Here is a 22,671-nt window from a genome sequence, read left to right as displayed (position 1 = left end):
GTAACAGTCCATAATATTCACTATCTCTAATCAGACAGTTCATCAGAGTTTATCAGCAGAAATTAAACATTTCCAAGTAGTACCCATCATGTTGAACAAGTGCAGGTAACAGTCCATAATATTCACTATCACTAATCACACAGTTCATCAGAGTTCATTAGCACAAATTAAACATTTCCAAGTGGCTCCCACCAATGTTAATACGTGTAAGCACGAACAACAGTTTGTATGCACACACAATTGCTTTTACAAAATTATTATCAACGCTCGTACACTAAACATACAAATTATAATAAACACACAAATGATATCAAATAATTGTCATATTAACTATTACAAATACACAAATATCAGAAAACCTATAATATTTATGGGTGTCAGTGCAAGCGGCAACAAACATGTAAAATAATATTTAGGAGATAGGTCGGTACCAATTACTTGGGATTAGGAAAGGAAAACACACAAAACACACTCACTCATCTGTCATCCACATTAAGTACTACTGTGTAATTGAATAGTGTTAACTGTGTAAGTGCAATTCTGTCAAACATTTGATGTTCGACATGTGTATCAAGTAGTAGTGGCACAGTGTATAACAGTCAATAATAGTTAGTCATCATGTCAAGACCAATGTTTGCCAAACCAAATTAAAATGTACGGTTGCTGAACAACTGTCAGTGTGCCAAGATATGCAATTACTTCATCTCTCCAAAAAAAAGTATATACTGCTTATTGATTTAACAAAGTGTGTGTGTAGACAATCTTCCTACCACTTGAGTGTTCTAGTCTGCCATCTTCATCCTCCTTGTTCCGTATAAACCAACCAAAAAAAAATATGCTCCTCTCTTAGCTTACCTCTTATCTTTTATTTTTGTCTGTATTTTTTTGGACGAATTTGGTGGTATTTTCATCACCAATGCTGGCAAAAATACCATCAAATTCTAGCCCGTGGAGGAGGGGCATATGAAAGGTGGCTACACTGAGTCACAGCGCCAGATATTGCGCCAAAGAGTTTTATTCCGCCGCCTCCACTGGCAGTGCACCTTCAGAAGTTGCTGTGGGAAGTCGTAGTTCAGAAGTTGTCGTGGGCAGTGCTTGCTGAGAGGATGTCGATAGCTGTACTAGTTGAGGCCATGTCGTGTCCAGTTGTTTTGATGGGCTAGACAGCAGATGTTGTTCGAATGGAGATGTTGTAATGATCAGTGTGTATTTTTCGTCAATATATATGAAGGTAAAAAGAAATATTTTTAATTTTTTTATAAATTTCATAAATAACAATGCCTCTTGGTCACAGGTTCAGTCAACAAAGCATCTGGCTTGTGTTCATGTATTAAAGTGTAATTCTGGTTTCTATGTGCAATTACAGTATTTCTGTTTTTTTTTAATTACTTCATTGTAAATGACGTTTAAAGCATCTTGTCGTATTGAGGAAGAACTGTGCCAGATGTGTATGTCGAATCACACTTCCACACACGGAACAGTTACACTTGTGCTTTGTTGTTTCATAGCTTCTACAGTTGCTGGGGACTTAATTAATTAATTGTGTTAACGGAAATTTCCTTTCATTCTTTGTTGTTATTCTATGCAGTCAGATTGCGTACTAATACTAGTCAGGGCCAACCGTTTACGAGACTGCGTAACCGGACAGACAGCTACTAAAATTAAAATTATTTGCATTCTATTTAATTAAGCCCCCACGCACGACAACCGGTTACGAGACTGAGTAACCGGACAGACAGCTACTAAAACTAAAATTAAAATTATTTGCATTACATTTAATTAAGCCCCCATGCACGTGGCGGCGTACTAATACTAGTCAGGGCCAACCGGTTACGAGACTGCGTAACCGGACAGACAGCGACTAAAATTAAAATTATTTGCATTATATTTAATTAAGCCCCCATGCACGTGGCGACCGCTGCTTCGGATGGTCCCTTGGAATTCTTTTGATAGTAAAATAGCAGACAGTAGTATTGTTGAAGTAATTTGTAGTTTAGTAATCATAGTCTATATTGCATGTGTAGATTTGGTAATGAACATTTGTAGTTGTCTTGTCTTTCTTCTAATGGTATTTTTGCAGAATTTAATTTTTGATGTCTTGTATATGCGTTTGACAATTTTGTGCAATTATGAAGATTTCAGTTGTTCGTTAATCGTGTTTGAGGGAAGCATTTCATGTGAATGGTATTGTTGGTGATAAAGTGTCATATTGTGTGTAATTTTCGTATAGTGACGAGTTTTGTATGTTTTGTAAATGATTACGCGATCGATGAAAAATGCAAAAGTGATTAATAGTGAGAATGACGAAATTGTTAACATGGCTAACTCGCCAACACAGGAGAACAGTATGATGAATAATGAAGTAGAAAACAATTTAATAAGCAGGGAAAATAGTCCGGAACCAGTTCAAAACTTTTCACAATTAAAGAATTTTCACAATACGAGATTAACGACAGAAGATTCTGGAATAGTATCGAACACAGATAGCTTTACAGCTATGACGAAGGAAGCTGGTTTTGCGGGAAATGTTAGGGGCGAAAAGAATTTTGAACCAGTTAATATGGAGCAGTTGATGAGTGCAATATTAAATTTGGGATCTGAATTAAAAACAGTGGGATCACAAATGGGAACAATTAAAACTGATATGGTAACAATGGAAACACAGTTAAGATCTGAATTAAAAACTGTGGGATCACAAACAGGAACAATTAAAACAGAGATGGAAACAATGGAAACACGGTTAGACTCACGAATAGGGACATGTTTCAAAAACATGGAAGATGAATTAAAGAAAGAAATTAGAGAAGAAGTACAACCAATTTTGAATGCTCATAGTAATAGATTAATTTCAATAGAAATTAGACAAAAGGAACAGGATAGAGAACAGGAAGAAAGAGATCGCGTGATAGTACAAAAATTTTCAGAGTTACATTTCCAACGTGCACACGATAAGGAAGAAATATTTGAAAGAATCGAGGAATCAGTACCAATTGACAGAATAAATAACCTAACGCAACAGTATGAACAGTTAACTACTAAATGTGTCAATACCAAAACCCGAGTCGCGACACTTACGGAAGACGTAAATAAACAGAAAGAACAGATAGGTGACTTAACGGAAAGAGTTGAGGAGATTTCAGATAAACTGACAAGTCTTAGTTTAAATGGGGACAGAGATTGAGATGATACAGCTCCATTGCCATCTGCAGAAACCGAAGAGTACCAGAACATAAATAAACATGTTGAAAATCAGGGAAAATTTAATGAACGCGTTAAAAGGGAATTTGAGGCGTTACGAAAGCAGGTCAAACAAATTGAAAGCGAAATTGTAGGAAAAGACAGTAGAAGAAATTTGTAATCACCGATAGCAGCGGGTTTTGAAGAAAATAATTTATTTCATTTACGAGATGCAACAAGAGAGCGCCAGGCGCGCGAACTTGACAATAATCGACTTTCGGACTGGGAGAGACGCGGTAGGTCTTTGTCGCCACGAGGCGAAAACTTTGACTATAAACACTTTTTAACTGTTCGGAAATTTAAGATCTTTCGCAATTCTAAGAATGACGTACATACATGTTCATGGTTAGATCAATTTACGTACGCACTTCCGCCAAATTTGCCGCTAAGTCACAAACTGGAATTTATGTGTGGCTATTTAAGTCCTCAGGGGATTCACTACACTAAGTGAATATGTGCTGTAGCGTGCACAGGGCCCCGAGCTGTAGTGGTGCTATTTCCCTTTTAGTTTTCTGCACTGCTGCCTACTCTTTTACTATTCTTTGAATCTATCAAAACAACTCTTCAAAAAACTATCAATCTGTGTAGAAAAGGAGTCGATAAAGAATAACCGGATATGACTATTTCACCCAAAAGTAATTTCGGAAATTACCGTTTCGACTTACTGTATCTTCAGAAGCATTCATTCGTAGTTTAAATGAGATTTTACCTGTTTATCTTCGTGACAATATTACTTCATATGTTGTCGATATTCTTATTGCTAAACGTTCTTGGAGTGAGTATAACAAATTTTTGGATTCATTGTTACGTATTTTTGCAAGAGCTGGCATTACAGTGAACTTGGAAAAATCTGAATTTGGTCGTTCTCAGGTGAAATTCCTTGGTCATATTATTTCTACAGAAGGTATTCTTCCTGATCCAGAGAAACTAGACGCTATTCGTAATTATGCTGTTCCTACCACAAAACGTGATGTTCGTAGTTTCCTTGGTGTCTGTAATTTTCTTAGACGCTTTGTTAGATTGGCCGATTTGGCCACACCTCGTTTATGTGAACTATCTGGAAAGAATTCTAATTGGTGTTGGGATGAGGAAGCTCAATCAGAATTTGAACAACTTCATGATGCTGTAGTTGCTGCTCCACTTCTTTCACATCCGGAATTATCTAAAGATTTTTGGCGATGGACTCATCACACAAAGACCTAGGTGCACATTTATTTCAAGAGATAGAAGATAACGGCGTTGTAGTGCAGAAAACTATTGCCGATCTGTTCTTGCCAAATGCAAATTATGTCAAAAGGCTAAGCCGCCAACTACATCTCACAGAGCACCGTTGTTTCCTATCATTCCAGCGAAATTAAAGGAGATGGCTGCAGTCGATTTGTTCGGTCCAGTGGTTCGTTCTACTAATAGCTTTGCCTACATTTTGGTAGTAGTGGAATTGACATCAAAATATGTGTGTTTTACAGCTTTACCCAAAGCAACAGCTCGTTCAGTATCTAATTATTTCATCAAACATTTTCTTAAAGAAGTGGGACATGTTGATAAGGTTATATCAGATAATGGATCACAGTTTCGCTCTAAAATTTGGCTTCGTACTCTACGGCGTCGTAAGATTAAACCAATTTTCATTTCACTGTTTCACCCTCAATCTAACGCTTCAGAGAGATGGATGAAGGAAATCAATAAATTGTGTCGACTTTATTGTCATCAGAATAACAGAACGTGGGATCAGTATCTTCATATTTTTCAAAACATTCTAAATGAATTCCCTAATGATTCAACTTCTTTACCGCCCATATTGATATTAAAAAATAAAGCACCGACAAATCGCATTTCTGAAATCGTTCCTTTTCCGCCTACACGGAAACTGCGGCATTCTGAAGTTGTGAACCTGGCTCTCCAAAATATTGCATCTGCGACTGCTAGAAGAGAGAAATCAGCTAAACCTCTTGGTCGTTTAAAAACCTTGTCAGTTGGTCAAAAGGTGTTAATTAAGTCTCATCGTTTGTCTCACAAAGGAAAAGGCTTGTGTCGCAAATTTTTTCTGCTTTGTAACGGTCCATATAGAGTTCGCAAAATTATTCATGATAACACTGTCGAAGTAGAAACTCTTAAATCTCGGCGCTCTAAGGGAATACATCATACATCGAACGTTAAAATTTTTGTGGAATGACATACTTTTGAAAAACTAACAGTTATACGTAAACACACGGAGAGTACAAGAATACCGCGCCGTGTTCCGGCGGCGGCAAATACTCAAAGCAACAGTCAAGTCTGCGCGCAGCACAAGGCAGTCGTTGACCGCAAACAATTACTTCCTACGTCACGTGTACCTACAGCTGATCGAGCGCTCAGTGCGAATGCACTGACAGCCGTAAACAAATACACAGTCTAATTTCTCTGATTAAATTCAGTATAAAGCTATAGTGACTTGATAAATTATGTTATTAACGTTCAGTATTTTTCAGGATACAGTTGTATAAAATATTTAAGAACTTCAGGTAAATTCTGTGTGTGTCGACGTTAAGAGGACTCGCTATCGAAAAAATTTCAGGAAGAATGTAATTTCGAAGAAGAAACTAATGATAAACTAAAAAGGTAATTATTAATTGAGTTCATTTTACAGGTAACATATTTCCACTTAGGTACGTACTTTAGACGTAATTTGCTGCTCGCGATTACGTGATTTATACTTTGTGCTAGATTCCATGTTCTATGAATTTACTTTTGCAGCGACATGCTTGCGTACATTTGCCGATTTTGACAATGTTTTATTAATGAACAGGGTTGTTATTTGTGTATATTATGCATTGCTTGGCTGCTATGCTTTTTCACTTATGTCACTTTTTTGTATTAGGTGGCTGCTGTGCTTATTTATTTAAATTATAATTGTCACCTGATTAATTGTGCTGACTGTGGTTATGTACGTAAGTTATACTTTGTGATTTATCTGCTTGCGCCTTCATGTTTACTTATTAAGATTACATATGAACAATTATTTGCTTATGCTGATATGATGCTAATGACCTGTTTATTATGTAAGATATATATTTGCTGTAGCTCTTCAGGCTTTCCCGGCGATCTAATGACATCTTGGGTTGTTGGGTGTTCTTCCGGATATCAGCGTCGTACTTGCACGATATTTCGGTCACGTAGCTCGTAACCTTCATCAGGTGCAAACTGAGACTGCTCCTCGAGTGGACCTGGTCCAGTATTTAAGCCTATGGCCTTCCCCCTCCACCAACGGCTGCAGGCGCTTCCTCTGTGGTCCGCGCCCATTCCCTGCGACCTGCTGGAGCGTTGTTGCTCCGTTTTCCGTCCGCTGCGGTTTTAGGTGTTCCCTCTGCGGTCCGCGCCCACGAAACCCACTCCTGGGGGTTTCATCTACGGTCTGGGGTACCAAGCGTTCCCCCTGCGTTCCGCGCCCGCTCACCACGACCTGTCGGAACGTTGCCGCTCCGTATTTCGTCCGCTGCGGCTCTGGATGTTCCCTGCGGTCCGCGCCCACCAGTCCCACTCCTGGGTGTTCCATCTTCGGTCTGGTGCCCCTGGCAGTCCGTCAGGGGCTTGTTTTCCATCTCCATGTCTCTGGTTCTTCTGTTTGTGTAGTGTTGCAGCTGGCCCCGTTGCTCCTTTAACAATTCCAGAGCCAGATCCCAGGCTCTGCTTAGCTGGTACCCTGTGTCACGGTTCATAAGATCGTCAGCCATTTTAATTTATATCGATTGTCTTATAACACTGTCCCAAAATCTGGGTGTTTGTGCTAGAATCTTTGTATCCTCATACTTCATGGCATGATCTAGTTCTAGACAGTGTTCAGCAATGGCTGACTTAGTCACCTGTCTTAATCTAGTGTGCCTCTGATGTTCTTTGCACCTGATCTCCACAGTTCTTGTCGTCTGGCCAATGTAGGACATGCCACATTGACAAGGTATATTGTAAATCCCTGGTTTCCGTAACCCCAGGTCGTCTTTGACTGCTGGGGAGTGTCGGGTGTTCTGCTGGATATCAGCGTCGTACTTGCGCGATATTTCGGTTCCGAGCTACGTGACCGAAATATCGTGCAAGTACGACGCTGATATCCGGCAGAACACCCGACAACCCAAGATGTTCTATATTTGCTGCTTTGCGTATGCATTGCATATTTATACATTTCCGTTTGTTGTCATAACTACTCTTTAATTTGGTATATAGAAATGCTGATATACTGTGTACGAACATAGAGTTTAGGTTACACTATGGTATTAATTATAGATTGTTTGCTTGGCAGAGCCTCGTTGTAGGGATTGTGCTGCATCCACTTGTTGACATTCTGTTCTCTACTGGTATATTTACTCGCTACTGCATATTTTGCTTACGCTCAGTGCCTTATATTTTAAGATAAGGAAATGAACTACTATAATGCTACGAACGACATTAGTACAAGAAACTTCATTGAAGCCACATGAGCTGGAGGTTTTATGGAAGCTGTATAAATTTATGGTAATAGGAAGGAAGTTAACGACATGACATACCAACACTAGGTTTAGACCATTGACAGTTATTACACTGCATTCTTCGTGAGCAATTGAAATAGCAAGTGACACTTGACACAAAAAAATACTCCACATGTTTGCTTCTGTTTTGCCATGATTCTTGAAGTGGTGTACACACCGTGAAATATTACGATCAGTCACACTCCGTACTCGTACTTACTTACTGAAAGTTATTCAAACTAAAGGCTGTTAGAGGTCATGTATGCATTTCTTTTATTTAATGATGGACAAGGTAACCAAACTGTATTTTATAATTCATAATGAGTAGAAGATTTGGGTCAGATGGATTACACAGAAGTTGTGTGTGGACATTGTGTCTTCGGATTGTATGGGATGATGAATTGAAGTTTGCACTAGGATTTTATCTGTACTTGTTCGAGGAGACTGACTAGAGGAAAGAGTTGTTATGGAAGTGAAATGATATTGGCGATAAGGTTTATATGTGTCGACGTATTGAAGATGTATTATTGAGGTATTGAGATTGTGTGAAGTTGATGATTATTGGAGTTTTGGTGGACAAGAGGTAAGATAAATGATATTGATGATAAGGTTTATACGTATCAACATAAGAGGTATTATTGAAGTATTAAGATTATGTGATGCTGATGATGATTGCAGTTTTGGTGGATAAGAGGTAAAGTAAGTGAGGAGCATATTTTTTTGTTGGTCTATATCGAACAAGGAGGGTGAACATGGCAGACTAGAACACTCAAGTGGAAGGAAGATTGTCTACACACACACTTTTTTTAAATCAATAAGCAGTATATACTTTTTTTTGGAGAGAGGAAGTATTTGCATATCTTGGCACACTGACAGTTGTTCAGCAACCGTACATTTGATTTGGCTTGGCAAACATTGGTCTTGACATGATGACTATGACGTTGACTAACTATTATTGACTGTTATACACTGCTGCCGCTACTACTTGATACACATGTTGAACATCAAATTGTGACAGAATTGCATTTACACAGTTAACACTATTCAATTACACAGTAGTACTTAATGTGGATGAAAGATGAGTGAGTGTGTTTTCTGTGTTTTCCTTTCCTAATCCCAAATAATTGGTACCGACCTATCTCCTAAATATTATTTTACTTGTTTGTTGCGGCTTGCACTGACACCCATAAATATTACAGATTTAGTGATATTTGTGTATCTGTAATATTTAATATGACAATTATCTGATATCATTTGTGTGTTTATTATAATTTGTATGTTTAGTGTAAGAGCGTTGATAATAATTTTGTAAAAGCAATTATGTGTGCATTCAAACTGTTGTTCGTGGTTGCACCTATTATCATTGATGGGTGCCACTTGGAAATGTTTAATTTCAGCTGATTTCATGTTCTATGAATTTACTTATGAAGCGACGTGCTTGCGTACATTTGCTGATTTTGACAATGTTTTATTAATGAACAGGGTTATTACTTATGTATATTATGCATCGCTTGGCTGCTCTGCTTTTTCACTGATGTCATATTTTTTTATTATGTGCCTGCTGTGCTTATTTATTTAAATTGTAATTGTCACCAGATTAGTCATGCTGATATGGTTATGTATGTAAGTCATACTTCGTGATTTATCTGCTTGCGCCTTCATGTTTACTTATTAAGATTACATATGAACATTTATTTGCTTATGCTGATATGAATCACGTAATCGCGAGCAGCAAATTACGTCTAAAGTACGTACCTAAGTGGAAATATGTTACCTGAAAAATCAACTCAATTAATAATTACCTTTTTAGTTTATTAGTTTCTTCTTCGAAATTACATTCTTCCTGAAATTTTCTCGATAGCAAGTCCTCTTAACGTCGGACACACACAGAATTTACCTGAAGTTCTTAAATATTTTATACAACTGTATCCTGAAAAATATTGAACGTTAATAACATAATTTATCAAGTCACTATAGCTTTATACTGAATTTAATCAGAGAAATTAGACTGTGCTATGTTTACGGCTGTCAGTGCATTCGCACTGAGCGCTCAATCAGCTGTTGGTACGCGTGACGTAGGAAGTAATTGTTTGCGGTCAACGACTGCCTTGTGCGCCGCGCAGACTTGACTGTTGCTTTGAGTATGTGCCGCCGCCGGAACACGGCGCGGTATTCTTGTACTCTCCGTGAGTTTACGTATAACTGTTAGTTTCTCAAAAGTATTTTTTATTTTTTTAAATTTCCTAACTAACAACGTCTCTTGGTCACAGGTTCAGTCAACAAAGCATCTGGCTTGTGTTCATATATTAGAGTGTAAATCTGGTTTCTATGTGCAATTATAGTATTTCTGTTTTTTTTAATTACTTCATTGTAAATGGTGCTTAAAATACCTTGTCTTATTGAGGAAGAACCGTGACAGATGTGTACGTTGAATCACACTTCCACACACAGAACAGTTACACTTGTGCCTTGTTGTTTCGTAGTTTTTGTTTCGTAGCTTTTATAGTTGCTGTGAACTTAATTAATTAATTGTGTTAACAGAAATTTCCTTTCATTCTTTGTTGTCATGCTATGCAGTCACATTGCGTACTAATGCTAGTCAGGGCCAACCGTTACGAGACTGCCTAACTGGACAGACAGCTACTAAAATTAAAATTATTTGCATTCTATTTAATTAAGCTCCCATGCACATGCCCGAGGCAGGATTCGAACCTGCGACCGTAGCAGTCGCGCGGTTGGAGACTGAAGCGCCTAGGACCGCTCTACCACAGCGGCCGGCAGCTGTAATAATAGTGTGACCAACTGACGCTGTTTAAGGGACATCTCAGAGCTATAGATACCATTGCAAGTAAAATAAACAGCAGGCATCTGAGATCATTTTTTGTTTTCTATAACCTTCTACGCGTTTGCTACTAGCAGAAATTGCAATCTTGGGTGTGTAGTTAATTATAACGTCATAATTTCACTAAACCGGCGTTCTGATTTTACCACTATGAGGAACAGCGTGAAAATTCTTTCTTTAGTGCCTATTATTTTATTGTCTTTTATAACGGTCCAAAAAATGTTACATGTGTAAGGATCTTAAGCCTTATTTTACAATTTCCCCCCAAACTGTGTATCGTCTTATGTTTGACTAGTATACTAATGACAAGACGGCGGAATGTGGAATAGGATCTCCTTAGATGCCTTAGTGGAGTGCTGTTTTTCCAAATGAAATATTGCGCTGACATTCAGCACTGCACATTTCTCTAGTCCAACATCATTACAGCGATGAGGGCTTCACCAAAACGAAGTGCAATGTCTAATCTCAAAAGGTTCGCAGCTCGTGGTCGTGCGGTAGCGTTCTCGCTTCCCACGCGCGGGTTCCCGGGTTCGATTCCCGGCGGGGTCAGGGATTTTCTCTGCCTAGTGATGACTGGGTGTTGTGTGATGTCCTTAGGTTAGTTAGGTTTAAGTAGTTCTAAATTCTAGGGGATTGATGACCATAGATGTTAAGTCCCATAGTGCTCAGAGCCATTTTATTTTAATCTCAAAAACCATAATCCTGAGCCAGAATGACCAGCTAACGGACAAAACGGCTAACCACGTATCAGAATTTAATGGAAGAACTCCTACTTGTGCATTTCATCCCGTAATACCTTCCATGTGCAGTTTAGGCAGAAAAACCAACGCGCTAACTCCCTTAAGGCTACACGATACTAAGGCTACAGCCTAAAATACCGTTTTCCTATATTAGTTATGGAACCTACCGCTCTACAGAGGAACGACGTTACGTAGAAAAAATTATGTAAAAGTAATATGTGACTCTTCAAATGTGAAAAAATACCTGTTGAGAGAAGTGATTCTGGTTCCTTTGGCGAGAGATTTTGTCTCATTCTCTCTCTTCTGTCTTTGCTTCACATGCAGGTGCACGTTTGATAGGAATTGCGCTATTTTAGTGCACAGATTCTATGTCAATATACCAGTTAAACTCGGAAATGTTCTTATTTAAAGTGAATAACTGCATATACCTTGTCCTAAGACGTATTTATCTGTTTCAACATTAATTTGAGACGAGGCAACTTGGATACCTTGGTAAATACATGCAACCGGTCGGCCGCCATTGTGACAATCTATATGCAAATTTTCACTATCAGTTGTAGAACCTGCTGTCATTACCTCTTCGTGAGTAACGGAACCCGATTACAATTTGTTGCACGCGTTTTTACGCATTGGCCATGGAAACCTTTATAACCAGCTACACCGATTTCGAACTATGATTTTTATTCATTTACTTTGTCAGAATGTCTCGTCTCTCATTACCATATTGCCTTTCTCATTAATTCCACTAGTGAACATTATTAATGATTAACACTGAGCCGGAGCAGAAATATTATAAATTGCGAGGCCAGCTCAGGACGTGCAAAATTTCAGATTATATTCTTCTATGTCACATGCAATACAGCACGAGCGCGAGAACGTTGCTATCCTTGGAAAAGAATGGAAAGTTTTCCCGGAACGAAATTCAAAGAAGATGTATAAAGAAACATTAAATGTGGAAACTACTACTGAAGACAACACGGCACCTTCGTTATTTCAGGTACATGCATTAATATAGCAAGCTTTCTCTTCCACTGCGTACCCTTAATAACATTAAAGCATTCGGCCATAACTGCTTAATAAATGTAAATTTTCTATCACTGAATTTGCCAGTGTTAATCCCACTGTTCTTCCTACACCATCCGGTAATGCTATGATTTTTATTCGATTGTTATCGAGTAATGTGCCATACAAAATACTTGTAACACTTATGTTACACAGTGTCTTGCTTGAAGAGAGCCTACTCGAGCATATACGTTTCCAGACTTGGAACAGAAAAGAGTACTCTCCACCTGGCTGATTCATTAACGTCTTTAGAAGTGTATTGCCGCCATCCTGGTCGCAGCAGTAAAAAATACGCTTCTCGATGGGGTACATGCAGGGAGATGGAGACCTACGGGCGTCAGAAACGGGTGAATGCTGTCAACATTTCAGACGATCCTTTTTGTCGAAATTTTGTATCGAAGCCATCAGCAAAAAATTAAAAAAACAGGTTTTAATCCAGAACAATTCTATTCTAAGTAAGGTAGACTCTGCCGTATACTTTGAAAAGAATTTAAACAAAACACATTTTTGGAGTGAGCCAATCTCGCACAAAGACATGCTGAGAATTCTGAAGGCAAAACTGTCATTAGATATTTGGAGAAGTTAGTACATGTCCCAGAAGGCGATCTAGAATGCTTCATGTCGGCTCTAGATTCGATTGACATTATATAGGAACATGTCGAAGGCCAATAAAAGTAACAATAACAGCCACAACAATACGCAGCCGCCGAGCGGTTGCGTGCGCAGCAACTTAGAAATGCTGCCAGAATGCCCTCCGCGGTTCTCCTGTGACGTCAGAGCCGGTGTCACCTGGGTATGATGTGAGAGCATCTGATATTCTCCGGCCGATTACGAACAGAAATAATAATAACCAGAATCATTTCAGGTATCAAGGAAATGATTGTGGACCAGAGTACAGAAACAATAATAACGAATACTGGCATGCACACAATGAAGACCAGAAGAAAAGGAATGGAAATAGTGCCTACACACTATACAGTCAAGTTTCACCCAGTCCGCCTGACAACAGTTGAGAAAATCAATATCATTTCGTGAATGTCATTGAAGTAACGACTTAGTCGCTGTCAGCTGTCGATGTTGAACGTTAAACAAACTAGTTTGGACTTTACTAAGCCCTCTAGTGTTGTTCATATCGCAGAGTGGAGCCAATGTTGGCAGTAACGTTAGTATTTTGCACCATAACAAAGGTAAAAGTATTAGAGAAGAATTTTGTAATGATCAGCATACAGATTCGAACGAAATGTAAGTTATAGTGCAATTATCTATAAATGCTATTACAGAAACAATCCCTACCACGATTATTGTAGATACTGGTACCTCTATGAACGTCATGTCAAAAACAGAACACTAATTAATAACTTTAAACATAGCTGCGCTACAGCAACGGTTCCACGTAAATCAGACTAAGAGCAGCCGACCAGTTGCAAAGGATAAAGTAATCTTTACATAGGTTTCAATAGATATAAATCTATCTTCTTCAGAAGACGGCAGTATTATAGCATCATAAAGTGATATGTCCTTATCGTTTAGGCAAACATCTGCATAGTTACATTAATCATATAAAATATAGCCCTGAAAACAGGGTTTGTCAGACAAATAAAATAGGTACATAGAAGTTGCAGAGCGCCTAAGCGACTTGTAATCTTTACCTAGGTTTCAATAGATATAAATCTATCTTCTTCAGAAGACGGCAGTATCATAACATGAAGTGATATGTCCTTATCGTTTAGGCAAACATCTGCATAGTTACATTAATCATATAAAATATAGCCCTGAAAACAGGGTTTGTCAAACAAATAAAATAGGTACATAGAAGTTGCAGAGCGCCTAAGTGAGTCGCTTAGGCGCTCTGCAACTTCTATGTACCTATTTTATTTGTCTGACAAACCCTGTTTTCAGGGCTATATTTTATATGATTAATGTAACTATGCAGATGTTTGCCTAAACGATAAGGACATATCACTTTATGATGCTATAAAAGTGCCGTCTTCTGAAGAAGATAGATTTATATCTATTGAAACCTAGGTAAAGATTACTTTATCCTTTGCAACTGGTCGGCTGCTCTTAGTCTGATTTACTAATTAATAAAGTTAAAGAAGTAAACAAAGTACCACCTTACCTGGTACAAATGTACCGGATAACTTTAAAATGGCAACATCAAGTAAATGTCCCAGTTGGTAATGAAGTGCATTTATGCCTGTTCCAGGTTTTAAAAAAATCCTGAAGGAGACTGTTTGACAGACATTGAGTTTTTAAGGAACAAGGACGCTGCGATACACTTCCCCCAAGGTAAGTGCTACTTGTGCATTGAAAGTGAAGATATTAAAGTCGATTTAATATGAGTTCAGGATAAGCCTGATAACTATTATCAAGGAATAAAAGTAAGATTTTTAAAGACTAATCGTGCACCTGTAGAACATATATCCACTTGCTTTAGTAAGAATTACACTGATAATACTATATGCTTTGATATACTTAAATCACCGCATCTTGATGAGCAACAACAACAATTGAAAGATTTACTAATGCCACATTTACATATATTAGATGAAAAACCTGGAGAAATTAACGCTTATCTCTATTACATGGTCATGGCGCCATATGATACCATTTGTAGGACACCATATTCCATCTCATGGTCGAGACATGAGGCTGTATGTCAGGGGATCAAGAGAATTTTGTCATGGAATGTATCGAACGTTCACGCTCCCCATTTCTGCTGCCCTTTATTATCTGTAATAAAACCTAATGGAGAAGAAAGTCTGGTTCGAGATACAAAGGCGATTAAGAAAATTGTACGACGGTTGTTCAATAAGTAATACCCCACTTTTTTTTCACAGAACATATTTATTGTTAAGAGTCAGAATTTGGTGACAATATACATCAACATGTCTTGTCCATGTCCTATTTTTCTTCGCAGTTTCCATTACGTTCTATACCCATACGTTGTGGAAGAGTATGTATTCCCTGCTGGTAAAAGTTCTTGTCCTGCAGGCATAACCATGTTTTTACTGCATGACTGACACTCTCGTCATCTTCAAAGTGTGTTCCCCATAGAGAATCTTTAAGCGGTTCAAAGAGATGGAAGTCTGAGGGTGCCAGTTCTGGACTGTACGGTGGATGAGGCCACGCTGTCCCTTGTGAGCACTGCTCTGAATATCCGAGAATCTTAGTCATTGCAGACGCATTTCCAATGCTGACCGACAGCTGTAGAGCCAATTGTCGAGTAGATGTAGATGTAGATGTAGACAGTACCAAGAAAATTTAGAGAACCGTCATCTGAAGCTGAGTTTCAGACGATTTTACTGCTGCCAACATGCACTGCGCGTGAGGACCATGAAGATGCGAGAAATTGGGGCTCATACGGTGGAATATAGACAGTCCTTTTTCCCTCGCTCTATTTGAGAGGGGAACAGGAAAGGGAATGACTAAGAGTGCTACACGGTACAACCGCCGCCCACCGTACGCTGGCTTGCGTAGTATCTACTTGAATGTAGATGTAGAACAGATGTCTTAGACCAAACTCGGTCATTCTATACCGATGCAGTATAGTTTTGAAAACTGTAAGTATTTTGTTAGTATCATGAAAAAGATCGTTTTTTTTGGTGGAAAATCTAATCTCAGAAAGTTCCTTTATAAATGTTCATCATTTTCGATGACTAGAAAATCTTCAAAGAATGATACCTATAAATACACCGTGAGGTAGTGATGATAGGCCATATTTCGCACAGTACATTGTAATATGAACCACGTTGTGTGCAGTTGATTTATTAACAGGTGTTTATAAATCAACTTTATATTCAGTGTGAGCTTACTACGATCATTCGCAATAAAAAAAGAAGCAGAGTAACTTTTAAATGTTGTTCTTTTTGGGACAACTTGTAAAGTGTAATGCTCAAACATCACTTTACTATATGCACCTATCAAATGCTAAAGCCTTTCATGTTTGTTAATTATCAGATGCCTTCAGTATCCACTTAATGGAACAGTACATAAGACCTAATTGTCGCCGCGTGGTTTGAGGAGCCATGTCCCAGCGGAGGTTCGAGTCCTCCCTTGGACACTGTGTTGTTCTTAGCATAAGTTAGTTTAAGTAGTGTGTAAGACTAGGGACCGATGACCTCAGTAGTTTGGTCTCTTAGCAATTCACACACATTTGAACATAATTTTCACAGAGTGCCTTAAATGGACTTAACCATCTTATCTGTAGAGACCCATGAAAATAAAGTAAAAACATGCTGACCATATGCAATAGAAAGGGTTGTTGCAGTTCAGTGACATAAAATTAAAGAAAGAAAGAAAAACCAAAAAGGGAAGCATGCATACTAAGAACACGAAAGAGGGACATTACAAAGTTAGTAACGTGTTCCATTAAGTCAAAACGAGTTTTCAGTTTAATCCGACTCGATTATCGTGCAAAAATCATAATCCCAACCTTTTTCACACCCACACTTATACGTGTTACATTGTCAAAAAAGTTGCACAACGGGTTTTCTTTTTATTTCTGAGTTTGCAATACGAAAATGGAACAAATGTTGTTTTCATGTTACCTGGTATTTGTGCATCCTTGAAGTAACGTCACTACTTGCACAAACTCACTAGTTGCCACGGTTGTGCTTAGTAGCCGGCCGCTGTGGCCGAGCGGTTCCAGGCGCTTCAGTCTGGAACCGCGCGACCGTTACGGTCGCAGGTACGAAAACTGCCTCGGGCATGGATGTGTGTGATGTCCTTAGCTTAGTTAGCTTTAAGTATTTCTAAGTTCTAGGGGACTGATGACCTCAGATGTTAAGTCCCATAGTGCTCAGAGCCATTTTTGTGCTTAGCAACACACTGTTTGGCATCTTGGCGCATTAGCCACGCTGACACAATGGATGCTGACTGTGAGCAAAGAGGGAACATTAAGGTCTGCGTTAAGCTGGGGAAAAGTACGTACTGAAACGCGGAGAATGATTAAGCAAGCATATGCAGGAGAGGCACTTTCAAGAAATCGTTTTTTCGAGTGGCACAGAAGGTTTCCTGACTGCAGATCTTCAGTGTAAGGCGATCCCATAGCTGGTCGCTCGTCTACGGCACATAGCAATGCAAACGTGGAGCGTGTTAAGCAGTTACTTCAAGAAGTCCGTCATGTAACTGTGCGTGCGATATCAGAAGAACTTGATATGAATCGTGATGTGTGTCTTAAGGTTTTACGCGAAAATTTTAGAGAAACGCAAATTATTGCAAAACTCGTCGCTCACGCACTGTCGGAGGAACAGAAAAACAAAGAATTTCAACTGAACCACTAGATACCGCCCCAGTCGTGATACCACATTTCTATCAATGATTATTGTATTGTTGCCGGCCGCGGTGGTCTCGCGGTTCTAGGCGCGCAGTCCGGAACCGTGCGACTGCTACGGTCGCAGGTTCGAATCCTGCCTCGGGAATGGATGTGTGTGATGTCCTTAGGTTAGTTAGGTTTAAGTAGTTCTAAGTTCTAGGGGACTTATGACCACAGCAGTTGAGTCCCATAGTGCTCAGAGCCATTTGAACCATTTGATTATTGTATGGGGATGAAAGTTGGTGCTACCAATACGACGCTCACACGAAGCGTCAGAGTGCTAATGGTGGAGTCGTGGAACACCAGCTTTGAAAGAAGTCGGACGACAACCTTTGAGAACAAAGACAATATTGACTGCATTCTTTGATGCGGAGTAGTAAGGGATTAGTTTATCAAGAGTAAGCTCCTCTAGGTCTAATAGCGAACCACACTCTTTACATCGAAGCCTTGTTTGCTTAATCATTCTCAGAACTGATTATCTCTGCGTGGCAATGCAAGATCCCATATTGCTTTATGTGTTACCAAGTATCTCTTCAGTCATTCTGTTTTTTCCGTCCCACATCCGCCATATTTGCTTGATCTCTCAACACGCGATTTTTTTCTTGTTTTCGCGAGTGAAAAGGCAACTGAAAGGAAAGCTTCATCAAAATATCGCAGACATTCAGCGGGCTGTAAAAAATGAACATACAAGCTTCACAGTTGAAAACTTCCCTGCTTGCTACCACATTATTTCCGTAAAAAAACGTTTAAATTATCTATGGAACATATCACTGACTAACTACTCGTGACTCAAAATACACAAAACTGAGACATTAGAACGTAGGTCAACTAACTAGTGTCTTTATGAGGCTAAACGCTCATTTTAAATATAAAAAAACACAAGTAATGCAGGGGTTATTTTCCATCTTGCGACAGTAATAATGTGTTGTATGGTTCAAATAGGTGCACCATTCGTAAAAGACTGAGTGACTCCCATATGCCTTGTAAAACTGTGATTGCAGAAGAGAGGTCTCTAAAACTGGAAAGCCGGCCGCGGTGGTCTCGCGGTTCTAGGCGCTCAGTCCGGAGCCGCGTGACTGCTACGGTCGCAGGTTCGAATCCTGCCTCGGGCATGGATGTGTGTGATGACCTTAGGTTAGTTAGGTTTAAGTAGTTCTAAGTTCTAGGGGACTGATGACCACAGAGTCCCATAGTGCTCAGAGCCATTTGAACCATTATTTAAAACTGGAAAGACAAAACATCTCGAAGAAATCCAAAAGAAAGAACGATAAGTAGTTAATTAGGAAAATTTTGGGTTCAAATAGAACTGCAGAAGGAACACACACATGACGAGCAAACAATGAAGTTGAAAAGTATAACAACATTTATTCAGATATAATTAAATTCAGGGTAATATTATAAGAATATATTAAAAGAATGGAAAAAACAATTTTAACTAGACAAATGGTGGAATTTTGTGAAAACAGCACTACAGTTAAAACTAAAACAATGTAAGGGATCGAAGCTGTAAAACAAGAACTGAACCAAGAAGACCGGAACAGTCAATAAACATACAGGGTGTAACTCGCGTAAGTGCATATGTGATAGCTTAATATATGTATACTCACCAGTGTGTTGGTTGTTTTCTCCTTGCGTCCAACACTCTTACCTAAAACACGTCACACAATTTACTGCCTGATGTTTTTTCCCCAGTCGTAACTGCACCATTAAGTTGAGTATGATTGTCAGTATAGGTTAACCGTTTTGCGTCCAGAAGTATTCTTAACACCTAACCCGCTACATAGGGCAAAATAAGAATTAGCGGCTTGCCATTTACCATATGTGCTCGGAGGTACTAACCAACCTAAAAATATACGACTTGTAATACCTAAAGCTAGAGTCTGTAGATCACATTAACACTGATGTAACGTAGGTCAGTTTGCCGTCCTCAGTCACCAATACAAATACCTGCTTTTTTCTTTTTTTAGCATAAGATTCCGCTTTAGTTGCTAGTAAATTTCTAAAGTTATTCCACGAAAAGTTTAGAAGCTTACACTTCATCTTCAGGTGTCATCAAATCTCTCTTTTTTTTTAGCCAACAGTCATCTGACTGGTTTGATGCGGCGCACCACGAATTCCTCTCATGTTGCAAACTCTTCGTCTCAGAGTAGCACTTGCAACCTACGTCCTCAATTATTTGCTGGATGTATTCCAATCTCTGTCTTCCTCTACAGTTTTTGCCCTCTGCAGCTCCGTCTAGTGCCATGGAAATCATTCGCTGATATCATTGTTTCTTCGATGTACAGATCGGACAATAAGGGCGAAAGGCTACATCCCTTTCTTACACACTTTTTAATCCGAGCCCATCCTTCTCGGACGTCCATCCTTATTATTCCCTTTTGGCTCTTGTACAAATTGGCTGGCCGGTGTGGCCGAGCGGTTCCAGGCGCTTCAGTTTGGAACCGCGAGACCGCTACGGTCGCAGGTTCGAATCCTGCCTCGGGCATGGATGTGTGTGATATCCTTAGGTTAGTTAGGTTGAAGTAGTTGTAAGTTCTAGGGGACTGATAACCTCAGATGTTAAGTCCCATAGTGCTCAGAGCCATTTGGACCATTTTTTCTTGTACATATTGTACGAGTATATGACCCGTCTGTCCCTATAACGTACCCCCATTTTATCACAATTACAAACATCTTGCACCATTTTACGTTATCGAACGCTTTTTCCAGGTCGACAAATCCTATGAATCTATTTTGATTTCTCTTTTGTCTTGCTTCCATTATCAACCGCTACATCAGAATTGCCCTCTGATATCTTTACCTTTCCTAAAGCCAAACTGATCGTCATCTAACAAGTCCACAAATTCCTTTATCATTCCTCGGGATCTTATTCTTGTCAGCAACTTGGATGCATTAGCTGTTAAGCTGACTGTGCGATAGTTCACGCACTTGTCAGCTCTTGCAGTCTTCGGAATTGTGTGGATGATATATCCCCGAAAGTCAGATGATATGCAGGCAGACTAAATTCTTCACACCAAAGCATTTTCTACTGCTGTTGATATTACCGTATACACATCTGGCCATAAATCCTTACGTTGTTTCCATTTCACTTTACTAACCCCTACTATATCTAGATTGAGTCTTTGCATTTCTTTTTTCAGATTTTCTAGCTTTCGTACTTTGTTCATGCGTTTGACATTCTACGCTCCGATTCGTAGAACATTACTCTTTCCTTGGTTATCAATCTTTCCCTCATCGTCGCCTTCCCCGTGGCAGCCCCCCCCCCCCCACCCCCCCCCCCAGAGATCCGAATGGGGGACAATTTCGGAATCTTTTTTCAATGGACAGATCATAGTGACAGTTCTTCAATTAAAGGCCACATGCCCTGCGTATAAACGTTATGTGCCCTTAATGCGGTGGTTTCCATTACCTTCGCAATCCTCATGCCGCTGATCGTTGTTGATTTTTCGTCCGTTAGGGGCAGTTTCCTACTCCAAGGGCGAAAGAGTGCCCTGAACCTCTGTCCGCTCCTCTGTCCTCTTTAACAAGGCAGTTGGTAGAACGAGGGTGACTTCTTATGCTGGAAGTCTTCGGTCGCCAGTGCGGATTAATACCAAAAATTTAAATGGTTGCAGGTTTCGAATCCGGGAACGATCTCATTTATAATTGACGGCGCTACCTCTACACCACAAGTGTAGTCCCGAACAACTGCCAAAACACGAATGTGTGGCGGTCGGGCCAGTCAATCACTAGGCATCACACCATGTCAAACAAAAGCATAGGGGCGTGCCACAAACAGTCACAACGCCTGTCTGAACAGCACGACTCGGAATTATATACACTATTGGCCATTAAAATTGCTACACCAAGAGGAAGTGCAGATGACAAACTGGTATTCATTGGACAATTGTATTATACTAGAACTGATATGTGATTACATTTTCACGCAATTTGGGTGCATAGATCCTGAGAAATCAGTACCCAGAATAACCACCTCTGGCCATAATAGCGGCCTTGATACGCCTGGGCATTGAGTCAAACAGAGCTTGGATGGATTGTACAGGTACATCTGCCCATGCAGCTTCAACACGATACCACAGTTCATCAAGAGTAGTGACTGGCGTATTATGACGAGCCAGTTGCTCGGCCACCATTTGCAAGACGTTTTCAATTGGTGAGAGACCTGGAGAATGTGCTGGCAAGGGCAGCAGTCGAACATTTTCTGTATCCAGAAAGGCCCGTACAGGACCTGCAACATGCGGTCGTGCATTATCCTGCTGAAATGTAGGGTTTCGACAGATCGAATGAAGGGTAGAGCCACGGGTCGTAACACATCTGAAGTGTAACGACCACCGTTCTAAGTGCCGTCAATGCGAACAAGAGGAGACCGAGACGTGTAACCAGTGGCGCCCCATACCATCACGCCGGGTGATAAGGCAGTATGGCGATGACGAATACACGCTTCCAATGTGCGTTCACCGTGATGTCGCCAAACACAGATGCGACCATCATGATGCTGTAAACAGAACCTGCATTCATCAGAAAACATGACGTTTTGCCATTCGTCCACCCAGGTTCGTCGTTGAGTACACCATCGGAGGCGCTCCTGTCTGTGATGCAGCGTCGAGGGTAACCGCAGCCATGGTCTCCGAGCTGATAGTCCATGCTGCTGCAAACGTAGTCGAACTGTTCGTGCGGATGGTTGTTGTCTTGCAAACGTCGCCATCTGTTGACTCAGGATCCGTTACAGCCATGTGGATAAGATGCCTGTCATCTCGACTGATAGTGATACGAGGCCGTTGGGATCCACGACGGCGTTCCGTATTACCCTCCTGAACCCACCGACTCCACATTCTGCTAACAGTCATTGGATCTAGACCAACGCGAGCAGCAATGTCGCGATACGATAAACCACAATCGCGATAGGCTACAATCCGGCCTTTATCAAAGTCGGAAACGTGATGGCACGCATTTCTCCTCCTTAGACGAGGCATCACAACAACGTTTCAGCAGGCAACG

The sequence above is a fragment of the Schistocerca serialis genome, chromosome 1 (assembly GCF_023864345.2).
Source record: "Schistocerca serialis cubense isolate TAMUIC-IGC-003099 chromosome 1, iqSchSeri2.2, whole genome shotgun sequence".
NCBI lineage: Eukaryota > Metazoa > Arthropoda > Insecta > Orthoptera > Acrididae > Schistocerca > Schistocerca serialis.
This window is presented reverse-complemented; position numbering follows the sequence as displayed.